The sequence below is a fragment of the Sorex fumeus genome, unplaced genomic scaffold (genome assembly GCF_029834395.1).
Source record: "Sorex fumeus unplaced genomic scaffold, SorFum_2.1 ptg000054l, whole genome shotgun sequence".
In the NCBI taxonomy this organism is placed as follows: Eukaryota; Metazoa; Chordata; class Mammalia; order Eulipotyphla; family Soricidae; genus Sorex; species Sorex fumeus.
The window spans coordinates 6,837,549-6,858,377 of NW_026606111.1; the positions used below are offsets into that span (position 1 = coordinate 6,837,549).

At 45.6% G+C, this 20,829-nt stretch overlaps 1 protein-coding gene across 5 annotated transcripts in view; it reads left to right on the forward strand.

The window, feature by feature from the left end:
* The window catches only part of ANKRD6 (ankyrin repeat domain 6), a 190,383-nt gene that overhangs the window by 31,884 nt on the left and 137,670 nt on the right, over positions 1 to 20,829 (forward strand). The window contains exon 1 of one of the 5 annotated variants that reach the window (XM_056125347.1): positions 11,860 to 11,956. The exons of the other annotated variants lie outside the window; for them this stretch is intronic. The gene's annotated coding sequence lies outside the window, so the exon portion shown is untranslated. Of the gene's footprint in view, positions 1 to 11,859; positions 11,957 to 20,829 lie in introns of those variants that run through there. 5 annotated transcript variants of the gene reach the window in all.

The following is a 20,829-nucleotide window of genomic DNA, read 5'->3' on the forward strand; positions in this document are numbered from 1 at the left end:
GGTATGGAATTTGCCTTGCACTGCTGATCAGGGTTTGATATCAAACCCTGGCATCCCATATGGTCCCCTGAGCACTGCCAGGAGTAATTTCTGAGTGCAGAATCAGGAATAACCCCTGAGCATAACAAGATATAACCCAAAAAGCAAAATAATAATAATAATTTTAAAAATTTAAAAAATAATTTAAAAAATTTCCTGAATTAAAAATTTAGGACTGGATCCATGGGACTATGGGTAGGGCCTTGCATTGTATGCAGCTGACCTGGGGTCAATCCTGGCATTGCATATGGGTTTTAAGTCCCTATAGGAATTAGATCCCTGAGCTAGGGACTGTATCCCTGAGCTCAGAGCCAGGAGTAAGCCCTGAACATCATCAGTGTGGCTTAAAAAAACAATGAAAAAAACTTTTTAAACCCAAAGAGACAACTTGTTGGGGGCCAGAGATGTGCCCCAAGAGGCAGAACACATGTTCTGGGTTCAGTTTCCTGTCCCTCAAGCTTACTGCTCCTCCTCCTTCCTCAGGTGGGTGTCCCCACACCTGTGGAAAAACAGAGTGCGTTTGGTGAGAAAGGTGATAACTCCACTTTTACCACCTGCCTTCCTGATTGCACTGCAAAGATCCCTTGTCTTTTTTTTTGTTTGTTTATCTGGTTTGGGGCTACACCTGGCTCTGCACTCTGAAATCACTCCTGACAGGGCTTGGGGGACCATATGGGATGCTGGTGATTGAACTCGGTTTGGCCATAGGCAAGGCAAGTGTCCTACTCGTTGTACTATCGCTCTGGCTCCAGAAATTATTCTATATTATTGATGCTTTAGATGACTTCTAGTTTTTCACTTTTACATTTAATGTTTCAACAAACATTTTGATGTGTTTTATTCTTGTGCTTAATGTCACTTTTCTTGATGGGAAATAGAATTTATGGGTTTAAAAGTATTTATGCTTTTGATGTATATCGCCAAATTTCCCTCTAGGAATTTCTATTATTATTTAATATTTTATATTCAGTTTGACAAAGAAGATCTTATATCTTTATTGCTTTGTTATTTAAGCATAAAGTAATCTTGAATGCACTTTTCAGTTCTTGTATTTCTTTTCTTTTCTGTTTTGTTGGAGGGGACACAAGAAGGACCATACCCTGCAGTGCTCAGGAGCCTCACCTGTCTCTGTGCTCAAGGAACACTGCTGGTTCTTTGGTGAGGGCCACATCTGACAGTGCTCAGGGAACCACATGCGGTGCCAGGTTCAAACCACTGTGGTCACAGTTGCATGCACGGCAAATGCCCTCTCTCTACACTATTTCTCCAAACCACCTGTGAGTTTCTTTTGCACATTTTAAAAAGTATTCATCTTGAAAGCTGTTGATTAGTGAGAGACCTGATATAGAAGGACTGTTGGTTAACTTAAGATTCTTTTGCCCCAAGGAGGAAAGTTTCAGCAACTTAAACAACTGGACCCGGCGCATCCCACCAGTGGGATGTGGTTTAATGTGGTTTACTGAATGTGGTTTAATGAACACATGTTGCAATGCTGGCATCAATGTATTATTGAACCTAATACTCTGAAACCAGTTGTTCATGGATGATTGGACATAACCCATGAGATCTCTAACAGAGAAAGTTAAGTCAGTGGATATTTGCAACATAAATGCAAAATATATTTGTAGACACAATAGGAGACTCTTTTGTTCTCCTTTGGAAGAACCAGAACACCAAATACTTGTTGGTGAGTTATTTATGGTTTGCAGAGTTTGATTTACAGCCTATGTTTGGTTTTTTTTTTGGGGGGGGGTGTCACAACCGGTGAGGCACAAGAGTTACTCCTGGTTCATGCACTCAGGAATTACTCCTGGCAGTGCTCGGGGAACCATATGGGATGCTGGGAATCGAACTCAAGTTGTCCCATGCAAGGCAAATGCCCTATCTGCTGTGCTATCGCTCCAGCCCCTACAGCCTATGTTTGTGGGTGGAATGTACTTCACTCATTCTTATTAGGTATTATGAATCCTAGGGCCTATGATTATGCCTATGATTACTTCAAGCCTATGATTACTTCAAGCCCTTAACTTTTCTTTTTATGGGATTTTTTTAAAATTGAATCACTGTGAGATACAGTTACAAAACGTTCATGTTTGAGTTTCATTCATACAATGATCAAACATCCATCCCTCCACCACTGCACATTTTCCACCACCAATGTCTCCAGCATGCCCCCCCCACCTGAACCCTCCCCCTGCCTCCATGGCAGACAATTTGCCCCATACTCTCTCTCTCTACTTTTGGGCATTATGGTTTGCAATATAGATACTGAGAGGTTACCACGTTTGGTCCTTTATCTACTTCAGTACACATCCCCCAACCCAAACGATCCCTCCAACCATCACTGACTTAGTTATCCCTTCTCTATTCCAGCTGCCTTCTCCCCCAGCTCATGAGGCAGGCTTCCAACTATGAAAAATATTCCTGGCCCTTATCTCTACTATCCTTGGGTGTCAGTCTCATATTATGTTATTTTATATTCCACAAATGAGTGCAGTCCTTCTATTTCTGTCCCCCTCTTTCTGACTCATTTCACTTAGCATGATACTCTCCATATCCATCCACTTAGTATAAGCAAATTTCATGACTTCATCTTTCCTAACAGCTGCATAATATTCCATTGTGTAGATATACCAACGTTTCTTTAACCAGTCATCTGTTCTCATAAGCCCTTAACTTTTACTGAACAATGTTTTTGATTTTTAAGCTCAGTCTCAGTGTTTATGCCATGTATTGATCAGGGCCTCCTTTGTGAATAGACCCTAAGTCAAAATGGAAACCCTACAGATTTTTGTGATTTGAGATCTGAATTCATACTTCTTAGTCTCTGGATGACTTGAAAGGTGGGGTTCGTAGAAAGAACAGAACCATCATGATCTGTGCTTCTCTGCCTCTGAAGAGGATTCCAAGGACTCACCCTGTGTGGGTCATGTGACTGCTCCACGTTCACACACAGAGAACTCTCAAAGCATTGCGTGCCAGGGACCTCAGTCTTCTAGGTAGCCTTCGAGTTTGGGCACGAGGCATGTATTTTTGTGAAGTCTGTACCTGAAGTGAATTTACATAGAACATGACTTGAGACTTCACTTGTACCTTCAAACACATTTGAGAATTTAAAAAGCAAACAAAACATTTTCTGTTTCCCCGATGGCGTCTGGAGGCCATGTGAGTCTCCCCTTTCGCCTTCTTTACTTTGCATACAAGCCTCAGCAGACTTTGCTAATGAGCAGGAAAGCCTTCCAAAAAGCCTCTGGGTGACTCACACACACCAAGCATATATGACTTTGGCTCCGGGAACATTCTGGGGTGCTGGGGACCAAATCTGAGTCAATCATGTGCAAGGCAAGTGCCCTACCTACTGTACTATCTCTCTGGTCCTACCCAGAACTTTTTATTCTTAATGAAAGAGAATAGCTTTTTGTTGTTGTTGTTGTTGTTGTTTGAGATTTTTGTGTTTTGTGGTTTTTTTTGGGTGGGGGGAGAGGTGATGGGGGACTACATTGGGTAGCACATTGATTCTTAGAGGCTACCCCCTGCTCTGTGCTGGGGAGTGAAGGGAGACCAAGGGTGGCAGTGGCAGAGATCCTGAGCCTCCTGGATGCAGAGCTGCTGGAGCTCTCTCTGGCCTCGGTCCAGATTCCCGAGGGTGTCTGATGACAGAATGTGTGCCATTAGAACCCGATGAGATCAAAGGGAGCATCCAGGAGAGAGTTCATTTTGCTGGTCTTGAGGATGGGCTATTTGGGTGGTCAGGGTCCTTCAAGATAATTAGGGAGTGGGCCAGAGGTATAGTACAATGAGTAGGACTTACATGTGGCAGACCTATGTTTGATCCTTGGCACCTTCGTGTGGTCCCTTGAGTACAGCCAGGAGTAATTCCTGAGTGCAGAGTCGGGAGTAAGCCCTGAACACAGCTGGGTGTGGCCCTCAAAAAAAAAAAAACCCAAACGAAAAAAGATAATCAGGGAGTATCAGCTGCTCCCAGAAGACAATTCCTTTTAGGAATTTTTCACTTGTGCCATCTTGAGCCCCCATCATGAAAATATTGACCTAATAGAACAGGGTCATTTGCTTTCAACTAATAGACTAAAAAGAAGCTTGTTTTCTCTCAACTTTCATTTAAAGTTAATGTCACTTTAACTTGAAACTACTTGTGATTTTGTTTTGGTTTTTGATGTGAGACATATACTACAGTATTGGACGGGGGGGGGGGGTACTCTGGACTCTGTGCTTGGGGAAACCATGTGGCATCAGGGATTGAATCAGGCCTGCTGCAAGCAAGGCAAGTGCCTTCTCTCTTCAGCCATTGTCCGTGGCCCTATTTTGACTCCTTTACAGTTCTGAGGAAATGTGATTTAAGCTGTATTCATGGCCCAATCAGGATTTCAATACTTACAGTATAAAGAGAATTAATCTGAACTGAGAAATTTGTTCTCTTTGTAAATTGAAGAAAAGCAACAATCCCCAGACGATGTCAATATGCATTGATGCAGAGAAACACGAATTATTTAGAAAATTAACCCAAGGAGCATACATACACCCAGAGCCCTGGCTATTTCCTGTTGAAGCGGAGGTGGGGGTCGGGGGTGGTGAGGGTGGGGAAGAATAGAGCGTATCCTTAATCCCATGACTGTTTTAAAATTAAGGGCCACTAAACTCTACGTTCTGTTCGTGAATATGGGAGCTAAAAGGAAAATCTTCTCAATTCAGCCAGAGCTGTCTGTTGGCATCCGTACTGGCTTGCATATGATTGGAGCTCGTGCAGTTGAATTGGCACTCTTGTTTTGGGTCAATTGCCAAAAATAAAGAAAGACATCAAAGGAATAGATAAACTGGCAGCAAATTGAAGCAGCAGGAGGTTTCCTTTAGTCATGATTCTATGTCTGACTCCCATGGCTGTCCTAAATGAACTCATCATCACCTCCCAGGAAAGGGCCACCCTGGATATAAGAGCTCTTTGTCACTGGTTATCTTTACTTTTGTACATGTGCTCAATTGTTTTTCTAGGACAGATTCCCCAGATGTGGAAATACTCTGTCAAAAAGAGTCAATGTTGGGAGCCAGAGCGACAGTACAGCTGGGAGGGCGTTTGCCTTGCATGTGGCCAACCCAGATTCGATCTCTGGCACCCCATATGGTTCCCCGACCAACACCAGGAGTAATTCCTGAGTGTAGAGCCAGGAGTAACGCCTGAGCATCACTGGGTGTGATGCAAAAAAAAGCAAAAAAAAAAACTGACACTTGGGCCTATAGCAGGATGGGTTCTTGCCTTGTACACCACTGACCTAGGTTCAATCTCTGTTACCCCATATAGTCCTCTGAACCCCACTAGGATTAATTTCTAAAGTGCAGAGCCAGAAGTAACCCATAAGCACTGCTGGATGTGACTCCAAAAGAGTGACTGTCTAGGTTTAGCAAGTGCTGCGAGATCACTTTCCAGAAAGGTGGTGTCTGTGTGCTTGTGACTCACCATTGTCCGAGTGAGATGGCACTAAGTTGTCACGAGGTTCTGTGGTCTTGTGGGAGGGGACACAGACATGCCTAAAGACCTGCCAGCCACTTTTAATTCAAGTTGAAGCTTGAAGAGTCATATGCTATTTTAGACAGTGTAGAACAATTTACAGATATTCTGAGAATTTTTTGTGTGTGTGAGGGGAAGGGTTTAGTCACACCCAGCTTTGTTCAGGGCTCACTCCTGGTTCTGCACTCAGGAATCACATCTGGTGGAGTTCAGGGAACACTATGGGATGTCGGGGATCCAACCTAGGTTGGCTGTGTACAAGGCAAGTATTCTACCCACTCTATTATCGCTTTGATCCTTGAAAATATTTTAAAAATAAAACATAATTATATTTAAAGAATCTTATAAAAATAATGCATAATCCTATTCTTAGTAGATTTTTTTTTGTTGTAAATTGCCATGTATTTTGCAATGTTAGAATAATTAGTGTGTGCTTCCTTTATTGTTTTGTTTTTTGACCATACCCAGCAGTGCTTAGAGTTCATCCTACTTCTGTGCTCAGGGATTACTCCTGGTAAATCTTAGGACCATATGGGGTACTGGAGATTGAACCCAAGTTGGCCAAGTGCAAGACAAGTACCCTACCCATGCTATTATCACTTGGACCCCTAGTGTGTGTTTTCTTATTTTAGCTCTTTTTGGTTTTTATTTGGTTTCTGTTTTGGGACCATAGCTGGTATGCTCTAAGGCTATTCCTGGCACTGTGTTCAAGAGTTAGAGAGATAATATAGTGTATAGGGCACTTGCCAGGTTCGATCCCATAAAGGTGACCATATGGTCCTCTGAGCATCACCAGAAATGATTCCTGAGTGCCAAACCAGGTGTAAGCCCTAAGCATCACTGGCGGGTGGCCCTAAAATAAAACAAAACAAAATGAAAGAGTAATCACTGATAGGGGCCCCTGAATAACAGTAGAGTGGGTAGGGCATTTGTCTTATGCAGCAGACCTGAGTTTGATCCCCAGCACCCCATGTGATCCCCTGAGCACTGCTAGGATTAATCCCTGAGTACAGAGTGCAGTCAGGGGTAAATCCTGAGCACTCACTGAGTGTGGCCCCAAAACCAATAAAATAGTTTATCATCAGGGAGAAGCAGATCAAAACCACAATGAGATATCATCTCACACCACAGAGACTGGCCCACATCCAAAAGAACAAAAGCAACCGGTGCTGGCGCAGATGTGGCGAGAAAGGGACTCTCCTTCACTGCTGATGGGAATGCCGACTGGTTCAGCCCTTTTGGAAAACACTATGGACAATTCTCCAAAAATTAGAAATTGAGCTCCCATTTGACCCAGCAATACCACTCCTGGGACTATATCCCAGAGAGGCAAAAAAGTATAGTCGAAGTGACATCTGCACTTGTGTGTTCATTGCAGCACTCTTTACAATGGCCAGAATCTGGAAAAAACCTGAGTATCCAAGAACAGATGACTGGTTAAAGAAACTTTGGTACATCTACACAATGGAGTACTATGTAGCTGTTTGAAAAGATGAAGTCATGAAATTTACATACAAGTGGTACTACATGGAAAGTATCATGCTAAGCGAAATGAGTCAGAAAGAGAGGGATAGATGTAGAAAGATTGCATTCATCTGGGGGACATAAAGTAACAAAATAGGAGACTAACACCCAAGAATAGCCAAGATTAGTACTAGGAGGTTTACTCCATGGCTTGGAGGCCAGCCACACATGCTAGGGGAAAAGACAGCTCAGATATAGAAGGGAGCACCAAATAAAGGGTGTTTGGAGGATCCTCCCAGGAGGGGAGATGCATGTTGAAAGTAGACTATGGACTGAACATGTTTGCCACTCAATGCCTCTTTTGCAAACCCAAAAGGAGAGAGAGAACAAAAGCGAATGCCCTGCCACAGAGGCAGGGTGGGAAGGGGGGATGGGGGGTGGGAGGGATACTGGGATCCGTGGTGGTGGGAAATGAGCACTGGTGGGGGGATGGGTATTTGATCATTGTATAATTGAAACCCAAGCACAAAAATTTGTGAGTCTACAACTGTACCTCATGGTGTTTCACTAATAATAATAATTTAAAAATTAAACTACAAAGCAACAACAACAACAAAAAAAAAAAACTAATAAAATAAATTAAAAGAGTTATCACTGGTGGTAATGGAGACCATGTGGTGATGGGGATCAAACCCAATCAGCTGGATACAAATCAAGTGGCTTGACTCCTATAGTATTTCTCTGGTCCCTCTTACTTCTTCCATAGAACTCTTACTATGTCCTATTTCTGAAGATGTTTCCACTGGTCATTTAAAATGTATATAATGTTGAGTGTTATTATTGACCATACTTGGTTAACAGTTATTTTGGAGGGTTTCCACAGTGGGGTTTGGGGCCTGGGACCACTCCTGGTGATACTTGGCCTGGGAGTGGCTGAGATTCAAGGCTCAAGCCCAATGATGTAGTGAGGGTAGTACTGGGGTGGGTGGATGGGCATAATGATGTCAGGGATTGAATTTAGGCCTCAAGCACTTATCCAACCCTTTCAGCTCTCTGGTTCTGTGTAATGTATAATGCTTCCTTCCTTCCTTCCTTCCTTCCTTCCTTCCTTCCTTCCTTCCTTCCTTCCTTCCTCCCTCCCTCCCTCCCTCCTTCTCCTCCTCTTCCTTCCTCCTTCTTTCCCTCCCTCCCTCCCTCCTTCCCTCCCTCCCTCCCTCCCTCCCTTCCTCCCTCCCTCCCTCCCTCCCTCCTTCTCCTCCTCTTCCTCCCTCCCTCCCTCCCTCCCTCCCTCCCTCCCTCCCTCCCTTCCTTCCTTCCTTCCTTCCTCTGGGTCACATCCAGAAGTAGGGACCTTATGGGGTGCCAGGGCTCAAACCCAAGTTAGCCATATGCAAGGCAAGTGCCCCACTTGCTTTACTGTCTCTCTGGCCCACCATGCAATATTTTTAATGTACTCACTGACTGATTTTGTGGGGTTATTTTGGCATCCCACAGGTGGTCAGGAAAGCTGGGGTCACCTTCTGATGATTCAATGCCAAGGTCTGAGGATGCGGTGCTCGGCAGGCCTGTGATGCTGGGGAATACTTGGGCCATTTGCTACTCAGCTACCTCTGAATCAGTGCTCAGGGTCTCCAGGGCCACACCATGCTCCAAGCCTTTGGTAATGCTTTGGTAATGCTTGGTGGATCATGATGGTACCAGGAATCAAACCAGGGTTGCCTGGATGCAGCACAGACATCCTAACCCCAAATTATCTCTCAAGTTCCTCTTTTAAACATTTGTGGTAGATGGGCTGGAGCAATAGTAGGGTGTTTGCCTTGCACATGGCTGACCCAGGTTCAATCCCTGGTGTCCCATATGGTCCCCTGAGCACTGCCAGGAATAATTCCTAAGTGTAGAACCAGGGATAACTCATGAGCATTGCTGGATGTGACCCAAAACCAAAATAAATAAATAAAAAATCTTTATGTTAGAAATCAGGAGAGAAAAAGGTATAAAATTAATTGTCAAGCAGTATAAAAAGCATATAATATGGTTAAATTTTCCTTATTCCTACTCCACAAAGGTAAGCAATCGTGGCTTGTAACTTAGGCCAGATCACTGATGTTTGTCTAGCAGTTAGAGAGTGTGGTGGCGCTCAACTCCACTAACAATAAATGCAGTGCAAAGTGAAAAAATGGGGAATGAGATTTCCACTCCCCCCAACAGGTTCTCAAAGATAAAATCGTATGAAGATTGATTATATTCATAATAATAAATTGTTACGGTAGAATTGGCAGGTACGAAAACTGGTGGTGTTGGGAATATAATTGGTATATTTAATTAATATGTAATTTGTATATTAGAGTTATGTAGCATTGTAGCTGTCCTCGCATTGTTCATTGATTTGCTCAAGTGTGCCCAGTAACGTCTTTGTTGTGAAACTTGTTACTGTGTTTGGCATATCGAATACTTCATGAGTAGCTTGCCAGGCTTTGCTGTGCGGAAGAGATATAAATTGGTATAATTTTACTTGAAGGACAACACGTCAGAAGTGTCTGTACATATATCTTGTGCATTTCCTCTATTAGCATTGGAAAAACAAGAATATCTATAGCTGTTTACAATCATACTATTAGGCAATAAGGTTATTACTGGTGGAGGAGGTGGTATCTTTTATTTTTTATTTGTTTTCATTTGGGGACCATTCCTGGCTATGCTCAAGGCTTACTCCTGACTCTGCACTCAGGGATTACTCCTGGGTGTTGGGGAGAGAACCCAGGCTGGCCACATGTGTGCCAGGCAAGTGCTTTACCCACTGTACTGTCTCTCCAGCCCCAGTGTTTTCTATCCGAGGACACTTGAAGTCACATCACCTTGTATGCAGAACGGTGCCAGAGGCAGTGTAAAACCAAGCAGTTCTCAGACTGCCACACAGGCAGAGGAACGCCTGTGTTATGTTTCCCAGGGTGGAAAGAATTTGGCCATTTCCCTTCTTGAGATGGAAGCAGCGGGGACCCCCCTGCAGACGCACAGGAGGAACACTCCCTAGAACATTCTCTCTTCCTCTGCTTCTGACTCCTACACCAGCAGTGAGATTCTGCCCTATGAAATATTCATAAAATTCAATTGACCATAAAACACTTTGCTAATGTAAGTGCTGTAAGTGACTCAGATTCGATCAGCAGCTTTTAGAGAAATGGAGAGAGAGCAAAAAGGAAAAGCAATTGAAGGGAGCGGAATCCAGGGAGCCAACCTTGCCATTTTCAAGTCATAATAAGCAGGTCACGGTCTGCGTTTTGTAATTATGGAAAATGACTAATGCTCGTAACCATTTTTGAGCACTGCAAGAGAGACTTCATTTTGCTTTAAACCTTTCCTCGCTATATGATGCAGATTCAGTCAGGTTTTGGAATCGGTATTTTATTCGAATTTGTTTGTGGTTCTGAAAATCCTAAGATGCCACATTTAGGTGATCTCCTAGTAGCTGCCAGGGATAGGCATCTGGCTGGCCACCAGGGCAGAATGGAAAGGACCCTCTGCCCTCCCCTCTGTGCGGGTGCCCTCCGAGTGCCCCCCTGTCCCGTGGGAACACTTCCTGCCCACAGATTCTCCCCAGCTTGTGCCGAGAGGCTCGCTCTAGCCCTGTCAATCCTGTCAGTCCTCTGTTCTGCATCTGAGGCCCCCTCAATAAATCTGCTCTTTGTCCCCTGCCAAAGATGGCTATTCTCCGCCCCCAACCCCCATCTTTCCTCCCTCACAGAGTGGGATTTCTAGACTTTTTGGTTGCCCACACGTCTGTGTACAATAGAGCACAGGCAATCTCTGCCTGAGCCCACCCCCCTTACTCACCACACTGTCTTTCTCATAAGAACCCTAAAATTGTTCACTTGGTTCTTTGGGGGCCACACCTGGCAGTGCTCAGGGCTTACTGCTGGCTCTGTGCTCAGGGACCATTCATGGCAGGTCTCAGGGAACCATGTGATGCCCAGGATCGAACCTGGGTCATTCACGTACAAGGTAAGAGCCCTATCTGTTGTACTATCCCTCCAGCCCCTAAAGTTGCTTTTTTTTCTTTTTGGGTCACACCCGGCGATGCACAGGGGTTACTCCTGGCTCTGCACTCAGGAATTACTCCTGGCGGAGCTCCGGTGACCATATGGGATGCTTGGAATCAAACCCGGCTGGCTCAGCCGCGTTCAAGGCAGCCGCCCTACCCGCTGTGCTATCGCTCCAGCCCTGCTCATTTGTTTTTGAATTTGTGTTTGGCACCCACATCAAACCATCATCTCAGATTAATTCATCAACCTGCAAAAACCTGGGAGCAGTTGGTTTTTGCACCTAAGAGAAAGAAACTCTATCTCTGTCTCTCCCTCTCTGTCTCTCCCTCTCTGTCTCTCTCTGTCTCTTCTCTCTCTGCCTCTCTCTGTCTCTGTCTCTGTCTCTGTCTCTGTCTCTCTCTCTCTGTCTCTCTCTCTCTCTCTCTCAAATCTTTCCTTTCTGTTCATTTGTTCCACCCAGACCTCCTTTGGAATTCTGATTCTGTTGGGTCTTATCTAAAACATTCATCTCTCTCAGCATGGTGTCTGTATAATTTGAAAAGCCTGCCTGACAATTGCTGATGTATTTACTTAGGCTCTGGACTCTGAAGAGGGTGACAAATCCCTTCTAACGAGTTTGCCAAAGCCTGCCAGCAGCCGGCAGACTCAGGCTAGGTGGAGAGTGGGGGAGGGACAAAGCTGGGGTCTGGCTGATCCCAGGGAGTGAGGACTGCCCCGGAGGGTCCAAGGAGCGGAGCTTTACTCTGACCATTGACATGTAAATGGTCGGGGTTGGGGGGCGGGAGTCGAGGCAGTCCCCTGGCTGCTTCTGCATCTGCCTCCACGCACACAAAGCTAGTCTGGAAGGCTGTTGCTTTGCCTTTGTGAAGAAGCACGCATCTGAGCGGCAGAGGTAAGCCCCCAAATCAGTGCTGCTGGAAGAGTATTCCCGTTTGGAATGCGTGGACTGGAAAGTTCTTCCATCACTTGTTGGGGGGGGGGGGGGGTCGGGAGTGGTCTCCCTGGAAGGCACTGGGTTGGATGCGCGGGCCCTTGAAACCTTTGTGAACCAGTGACAGAACCGGGGGATTATTTGATGTGACTTGAGGAGAGGCACAGGATCAGATTAGCCCACATTTATGTGTATAGAAGTACAAGATTTGATCCTTGGTTCAAATTAATGTTTTGAATTTCACCTGAATTGTAGGACCAGTTTATTTTTAGCCTTTTTTTTCCCCTCTTCTCTCACCCCTCTAACCTCCCCTATCTTCCTTCCTCTCTCTGTTCCCCGGAGTGATAGAGTCAATTGTGTAACTCATAAAAGAATGATCTGCTGTGTGCTTTACATGTTGGAGAAGTGAAGGAAAAATTATAGCCCATTAGAAGAGTCATGAATAACCCATCATTGAAGAATGATATGCTGGAAAATGGATTTTTCTCTCTGAAATCTCAAGAGAAAAGTTTTTGTAAGGCTTAGCTTCCTCAGTTTGTCATGTGAACTGTAAAGGCGGTGGCAACGGTGATCTTTTCACAGGTGGAAAGGTATGGGGAATGTACTTTGGTTTTGGTATTTGTTTCCATTTGGGCCCACAGCCTATGGTGCTTCGCACTACTCCTTCCTCTGTGCTTGAGGGTTGGTCCCACAGTGCTCTGGGGACCATGTGATGCTGCAAATCAGGCCTCCTGCATGCAAAGCAGCGCTCAGCCCTTTGAGCGGTCTGCTGGTCCTGTATGTGTCCTGTTTGGGGATGATTTTGTTACAAATCCTTTCAGAACTAGTAAGGAGTTATTTTAAGTGCAAGTTCAGACAATCTTGGTTTTTGAAAACCAAGGGCTGGTTTGAGGGCTGGGGATGTGACTTGGCAGTAGAGCTTTTATTTTTATTTTTTGGCTTTTTGGGTCACACTCGGTGATGTTCAAGGGTTACTCCTGGCTCTGCACTCAGGAATTACTCCTGGCATTGATTGGGAGATCGTATGGGTTGCTGGGGATCGAACCCTGGTCTGCCATGTGCAAGACAAATGCCCTATCCTCTGTACTATCTCTTCAGCCCCTACAGTAGAGCTCTTATCTTGCATGTATGAGCCCTGGACTGGATTCCTAATGCTGCAAAAAAGAAAGAGAGAAAGAAAGAAAGAAAGAAAGAAAGAAAGAAAGAAAGAAAGGATAAAAAGGTTTTATTTGGTAGAAACTATTCCACTCAATGCTGCCGACTGCTTGCAGAGCTACATGTCAATGTCCTGATCTCTCCCCTCCCCTCCCCTCTCCTTCTCTCCTTCCTGCTATTTCTGTTCCCACATACCTCTGTATATTCTTTCTTTGCTGTATGAATTTGCTACACAATGTATCTGGTTTTGGTTTCTTTGGGACCCGCATCCCAAAGTGCTCAGGAAGACCACATATGGTGCTGGGGACTGGACCTGGGTGGGCCACATGCAAGGCCAGCACCTGCCTGCCGTACTGTCTCTCTGTCCCTCCTACACAAGGCTTCTTTCAGTGTTGAATATTGATTTGTCTTCTTAGTTGACCGTTTTTTTTTGCTCTATTGTGTTTGTTTTGTTGTTGCTGTTTGTTGGTTTGGTTTGGTTCCTTTGGGGTCATATCAGGTGGTGCTGAGGGCTAACTCCTGGCTCTGCGTTCAGAGATCACTGATGGTGGAGCTCAGGAAACCATCTGAAATGCCTGGGGACCGAACCTGGGCCAGCTACATGCAAAGCAAGTGCCCTACCTACTGTACTATTGTCTGGCCCCGTGAAGCCCATTTGAAGTGTTTTCTGCTCTAACAAGCATCACTGGGGGAAACAGGGTACAGGGGAGAGAACACAAACCTTTGGATCCTGAGACTTGGGCTCTAGCTCACTCAGTGGCCTTGGACCTGAGGTCCTGTCTCTGGGCCTCAGTGATGATCTGGTCAGTGGTTGCCATAAAAGGATGATAGTGTTCCCTCTACCTACATTTGAAATTGTTGATGGGGAACATTTTATTTATTCATTTTGGCTTGCGGGGCCCACCTGGCAGTGTTCAGGGTTCGTACTTGGCTCTGCGCTCAGGGATCACTTCAGGTGATGCTGGGGAACCATTTGCTGTGTGGGGGATTGAACAGGGCTCAGGTAGGGCAAGTGCCTTAACCCCTGTGCTGTCACTCCAGCCCCAAGGGGAACATTTTGTTTATTTATTTTGTTTTAATTTACTTATTTGGGATTTGAGTCACACTGTCAGTGTTCAGGACTTACTCTTGGCTCTGCCTGCGCTCAGGGATCACTCCTGGTGGAACTCGGGGGACTATATGGAGTCCCCAGGATTCAACTCCATGCAAAGCAAGTGCCCTACCTTTTGGAGCCTCAGGCCCTGCAAGGGAAACATTTTAAATGACAAAGTGTGTAACAGGCACTCATGGTTGAAGACTTCAGATGCTAAATGAATTGGAGTATCTATTCAGTGGACAGCTGCTCCCAGTTCTGTGAAGAAATGGCCTGTCCTCAGTGCCAGAGAGGTCTGGAAAAGTGTCAGGGCAGGGATCAGTGCATTTCTCCCAGCTTTCCATCTCTCTGTCTCTCAAGTGTTTATCCATGGAGCACTGGAAGCATTTAACACCCAATCTTGAACAGTCCCCCTCAGTGTCTGTGTCTCACCACTGACCCTTGTTGTGTGGAGGGAGGTCAGACCCGGTCATTCCCTTGGGGTGTTTCCTGATCCAGTGCAAAGCGGGTGCTGAGCTGCTCTTGACTTTGTGCTTGGTTTTGAGTTTTCCTGCATGTCCTTTCCTCGGAGGAAAGAAACAGGGTCACAGCAGCTGTGCATTCAGTCCTAAGCCCTGCCTTTTAATTGGATAATTTAATGTGTGTGTGTGTGTTGGGGGGGTGTCCTGCAGGCAGAGGGTCGTGGAGGCAGGTGCTGCCCTGTGAGACTGGACCCAGCCCAGAGAAGGCCTCTGAGCCTGAGAGGAGGCAGAGGGGATGAGATTCCTTGGGAGTCTGAATCTGAGTTTGGTGTGATTGAATTGATCCATGCTTCAGTGTTATTGAATCAAAGTCCCATAAGAAAACTTCTCTTGGCATAAGAGCAGTTATTAACCTGCACCAGAAATTTCATGGAATGTTTTATATATGGATGTCATTCTTTTCTTTATTGTTGGTTTTGGGCCGCACTGAGCCATACGCAGGAGTTTACTCCTCATGCAGTGCTAGAGGGGCGACTCCTAGAAGTGCCGAGGGACCATGTGGTGCCAGGGATCGACCCTGGGCCCCTGAAAGCAAAGCACATGCTCCAGCCTTTTCAAGCCATCTCTCTAGTCCTATAAATGCAACTCTTGATAACTAAAGGGTAAGATTACTTGGGATTTCATGATGATGATGATGATGATGATGATGATGATGATGATGATGACAAGTACGACGACAACAATGGCAATGAACCCAGTAGCTCACTCAAGGACACCTAAGCTCTAGCACTGAGCACGTTTCCTCTCTAGCCTAGGCATTAAGCAGCACTACACGAGTACTGGATCCTTTGGAAGGATAGTACCACATAGTAGAGACCTGAGAGTGAGCTCTGCATTTAGCCCTACCTACGTCCTGCCTTTTAGCTGGACCATTTAATGTGTGTGAATGTTTGTGGGGAGGGCGGGGGCTATCCAATGTAGGGAGCATGTACTCTACCACTGAGCTTCATCCTGCTCCTTCCCCCAACCCTTTGTGCTCATGGCTTACTCCTCTTGGCTCTGTGCTCAAAGGTCACTCCTGGCACTGCTTAGGGAACCATATGTGGTTTCAGGAACAAAACCACGGTTGACCACATGCAAGGCCAGTGTCTTAAACCCTGTGTTATCTCTCCAGCCTCTGGTCCTCTTCAAGTTATCTAACTCCTTTGTGCTTTGGTAAACTCTGGAGGATCATACCTACTGCACTGGTATATTTTGAGAATCAATAAAGGTCGACACCTAGAACAGAGCTTTGCATAAAGTGTCTGCAGGATATGATCACGTCATCAGCATCATTCTGTGACTTTGTCATCTCTGCTAACCCGTTTTTTCCTTGGTATTAGACGGTTTTTCAATTATATCCTTTCTGACCCCCAAAGCTGTTCCTTTCTGAGCTGTGGATGCATGTGCTGAATTTCCTTCCAGGGAGGATGTCACCAGCTTTTCTTGGTAGTTCAGACTAAAATGCCATCTCCCACTTCTCCATTAATGATAAATCATTAATGGGGAGATGGGTGATTTGGCATTTTTTGTGCTTCAGCTTTGCTCTCCACTGAGAACCATTTGCATGTGTGTAGCCCTTGCGTGTAGTTCTCATGCTGTCTCACTTCCAACCCAGTTTACCTTCTAGATCTACTGGGGAGGAAATCTTCAGAAACAAGATTGCGCCTAAGACGAGCTGATGATTTGGATAACATTAAGTCAGTCTCTTCCGTGTTAATGCAGAATCATATCCAGTTGCCTTTACTTTCACTCTGAATGGGAGAATGTGTTGCAAGTTGGAGAAGCAGAGCCCAGGGTCAGAGATTTGCTGCCTGCCTTGGAGCTTGGTGTGGAGACCCAGATTCCGGTGCCGCCAGTTCTCCCTGCTGTGCTCTCTGTTGAGACTGGCCGAGACCCCTCCGTATGGCTTGCCAGGACCCAGACTGTCTTGCCCCTCTCTCTGGGGCAGTGTTGCTAGTTCGAGCATGGCTTATTGGGTTTTGGTCTCAGCAAGTCATCCGCCTGTGTTTGCTGATAAAAACGAATGCACACATGACCATTTCCCTTCCTTTCCCTCCCTTTTCTCCCCAGCCTCTCCATCCCTGCCCTATCACTCCCCTCTCCTTCCACCTCCCTTCCCTTCCTTAGTCTTGGTGCTCCCCAAGCATGGCACCCTTGGTTTCTGTGCTCCCCCACTAGGCTGCTGACTGGGAGCTGCCTTCTTCAGGTACAGCAGCCACAGGTACCTGCTTGTGGTGCTCCTGACATTGCCCATTTTTTGTTGTCACTCCTAAACTCACAAAGAACTTCACTTTCTGATTGTGGTGCAGTGTCAGGAATCAGACCCATGGCCTCATACCTACAAGGCAAGCACCATCCCACCAAGCTCTCAAATCCTTGAGCCCCCAAACATAAGCATTTGTTTTCGTTGTTGTTTCCCTGTGCTCAGAGATCACTCCTAGTGGTGCTGAGGGATCAAGGGGATTGAACTAGGGTCTGCTGTGAGCAAGGCAATAGACTTACTGTACTGTCTTTCAGACATGAGCATTTAACCACATGGCCTAACAGTGTTATAAGGGCGACATCCAGATCATGCAGAGTATATGCAGTTTAGATTTCCATTAAGAACAGAAAATGGAAATACTCTCAAATCTCTGAAAATATTTCTAAGGTCCCCAGAGTTATGCTTAGACAAGGCTTTTCTCCTGGTTGTAGATACAACCCAGAGTGCTATTTTTTTTTTTTTTTTTGCTTTTTGGGTCACACCCAGCAATGCACAGGGGTCACTCCTGGCTCATGCACTCAGGAATTACTCCTGGTGATTAGGGAACTGTATGGGATGCTGGAAATTGAACCCAGGTCGGCCGCATGCAAGGCAAATGCCCTACCAGTTGTGCTATCATTCCAGCCCCCCAGAGTGCTTTTAAGGATAATAATTGGCCAGGCTGGATACCAGGTGAAGGCATTTGCCTTACATGTGGCCAACTGGATTTAATCCCTGGCATAGCATGGTTCTCCCAGAGAACTGCCAGGAGTAATTCCTGAGCACCGAACAGGAAAAAGCCTCCAAGCATTGCTTGATGTGGCCCCCAAACTCAGAATGAAATAAAATTATTAACATTCTAAAAAGAAACATAGGCAATATTTTAATTCTTCCCTTGGAGTTAAATACATGCTTTATTTTTTCATCAGAATTATGACTTTCAAACTTTGTGCTGTGTCAACCATTAATGTAGGGGCTGTAGAGGTAGTAGTGTGTAAGTTGCTTGCCTTACATGCAGCTAACCTGGGTTTCATCCGCTGCACCACATATAGTCCTTCACGCAATGCCAGGAATGATCCTTGAGCACAAAGCTAGGAGTAAGCCCCGAGTACTGCCAACTTGTGCGTACACACACACACACACACACACACACACACACACCCGGGGGAAAAATGCATAATGTGGGCCAATAGACTGTGATCATGTTTTACATTCAGGGAACCCGAGTTAAATCCCTGACACCACAAGGTCTTCTGAGTATGGCAAGAACAACCCCTGAGCATGAACCCAGGAGTAGACCCTGAGTACCACCAGGTGTGGCTCAAAATCCAACCCCCTGCCCCAAAGAAGAAGGAATGCATAGTGACCCATTAGAGACAAATTGCATCCCCAGATACATGCTGACACTTTAATATTTTCTTTCTTTTTTTTGTTTCTGTTTTTGTGCCATACCTGGTAGTACTCAGGGACCTTGCCAGGGACTGAATCTGGATCAGCTGTGTGCAAGGCAAGCGTCTTAGCCACTGTACTGTGAGCCAGGCCTCTCCAAATACTGTACTATTTTCTATTCTGCTCTATTTCATGGATGAAATTGCTGCTTGTGGTCCACTAACTTCTTTTCTTTTCTCTCTCTCTTTTTTTTAAATATAGGAGTACTGCTTTTTATTCAGTCATTGACCCATTGACTATGCTGATTGAATTGGGCATGAACTCCATGAACTAACTTCTTTTCTTTTCTTTTTTTTGCTTTTTGGGTTACACCCGGTGATGTTCAGGGGTGACTCCTGGCTCTGCACTCAGGAATCACTCCTGGCAGTGCTAGGGGCACCATATGGGATGTTGGGAATTGAACCCGGGTCAGCCACGTGCAAGGCAAACGCCCTACCCGCTGTGCTATCACTCCAGCCTCTAACTTATTTTCATGACCTACATGGGCCATGACCTGCAACTTGGAAATTGTGTTTTATTGGTGTTGTTGGTGTGTGTTGATTGTCAGCTTGGTGGGGACCATTGCCCTTTGCCCTTCTCTTGGAGACAGCATGTTGCTGCCTTGCTCTCGCTGGCCAGGTCTAGTGCAGGCTGAACCCACCAGGCCTTCACCTCTGGCAGGGTCTTGTAGCCACAGGCCGGGCTGGGAACAGAGGCAGAGCTCGCAGCTGACTGTCTGGCCACTTGAACGGCTTCACTCTGGAGAGCTTTCTGCTCTCGGGGGCTGCTGCTGCAGCTGACAGCTCGGGCGGAGAGGGACGGTTCCAACAAAGACCATAATTCAATTTGAGTGCCCCTGAATCATGTCTTTGTCTCTGCTCTTGACAGAGCAGAAGGAAGTTGTTCATTATTAAGGATGCCAGCTGCCTGGGATGGATGGGTCTGTCGCCAGGGCTGGCTCGTTTTCAAGCAACCAGAGAGCTGGTTCCCCACTCCAAATGGTTTGGAGGGATCTGGAGAAGATTTTCCTTACGGTGTCTTCTCATTGCCTGGTGCTAAAATTTTATGATTCCTGAGTCTGTCCTTTGAAATCTTAACAGTCTTCAGTCTTCCACAGTTCCAGTGATCAACATTAAAATATCACTGGGAAAGAGAATACTTTAGGATTGGCTCAGATAACAATTAACTACTGAGGGCCAGGATTGGGGGTGGAGGAGGTGGCCTGGGTAATTTAGAGGAAACACAGGAGGTCATAAGCCTGTGGATGTTTCTATGCCAAAAGGTAATGTGAAAAAGATTTGAAATTCAGGGCTTTTAAAAGATTTATTGGGGGCTGGAGCACAGTGGGTAGGGCGTTTGCCTTGCACACCGCCGACCTGGGTTCAATTCCCAGCATCCCATATGGTCTCCTGAGCACCGCCAGGAGTAATTCCTGAGTGTAAAGCCAGGAGTAACCACTGTGAATCACCGGGTGTGACCCAAAAAGAAAAAAAAATAGAAAAAAGATTTATTTATATTTGTTGGGAGTGGGGCGTCCCAGGACTGTACCCAGTGGTGCTCAGGGGGCCTTACCGAGCTGGATATTGGGCATGAACTCCATGAACTAACTTCTTTTCTTTTCTTTTTTTTTTTTTGCTTTTTGGGTCACACCCGGCGATGCTCAGGGGTTACTCCTGGCTCTGCACTCAGGAATCACTCAGGACGTCAGGTGTATTAAACACATGCCCCTTTACCTCCTCCCAGGCCCTCTTTTTGTTTGCTTGGTTTGGGGCCAAGACAGGCTGTGCTCGGGGGTCACTCCTGGTGGGGCTTGGTGGCACTATTCAGGGATCAAACTGGTGTCAGCTGCAATCACTCCTGTACTAATCTCTCCAGATCAGAAATGTTTTTGAGAATTTTTCGAAGCCCTTAAAGTTTGGGGGACTTGAGTAGGGCTCAGAGATGAGGGAAGTGAGGGTTTCTAAAGGCAAGAACTTTTAGAGATTCTGTAGCCTTCTTTTCCAAAGGATTATGGTTTTGTTTAATATATTTATTCCCTGTGAGCAATGCGATTAAAGGATTGTACCAAAGCATTATATTTATTTTGCCAAATCCTTTTCAAATACTTTGTCGTTATTTAGGCATTTTTCCTCATTTTTTTTCTTTTTGGGTCATACTCGGTGATACACAGGGGTTACTCCTGGCTCATGTACTCAGGAATTACTCCTGGCAGTACTCGGGGGACCATATGGGATGCTGGAAATGTACCGGCCACATGCAAGGCAAACGCCCTACCCACTGTGCTATTGCACCAGCCCCCAAAATAGAGGACTTCAAGATAGGATTTGTTGAAAGATTTTGAGATGAGGAAAGCAACCTGGAGTATCAGGATGTACCCAATGCAGCCTACTTTTTTTTTTTTTTTGCTTTTTGG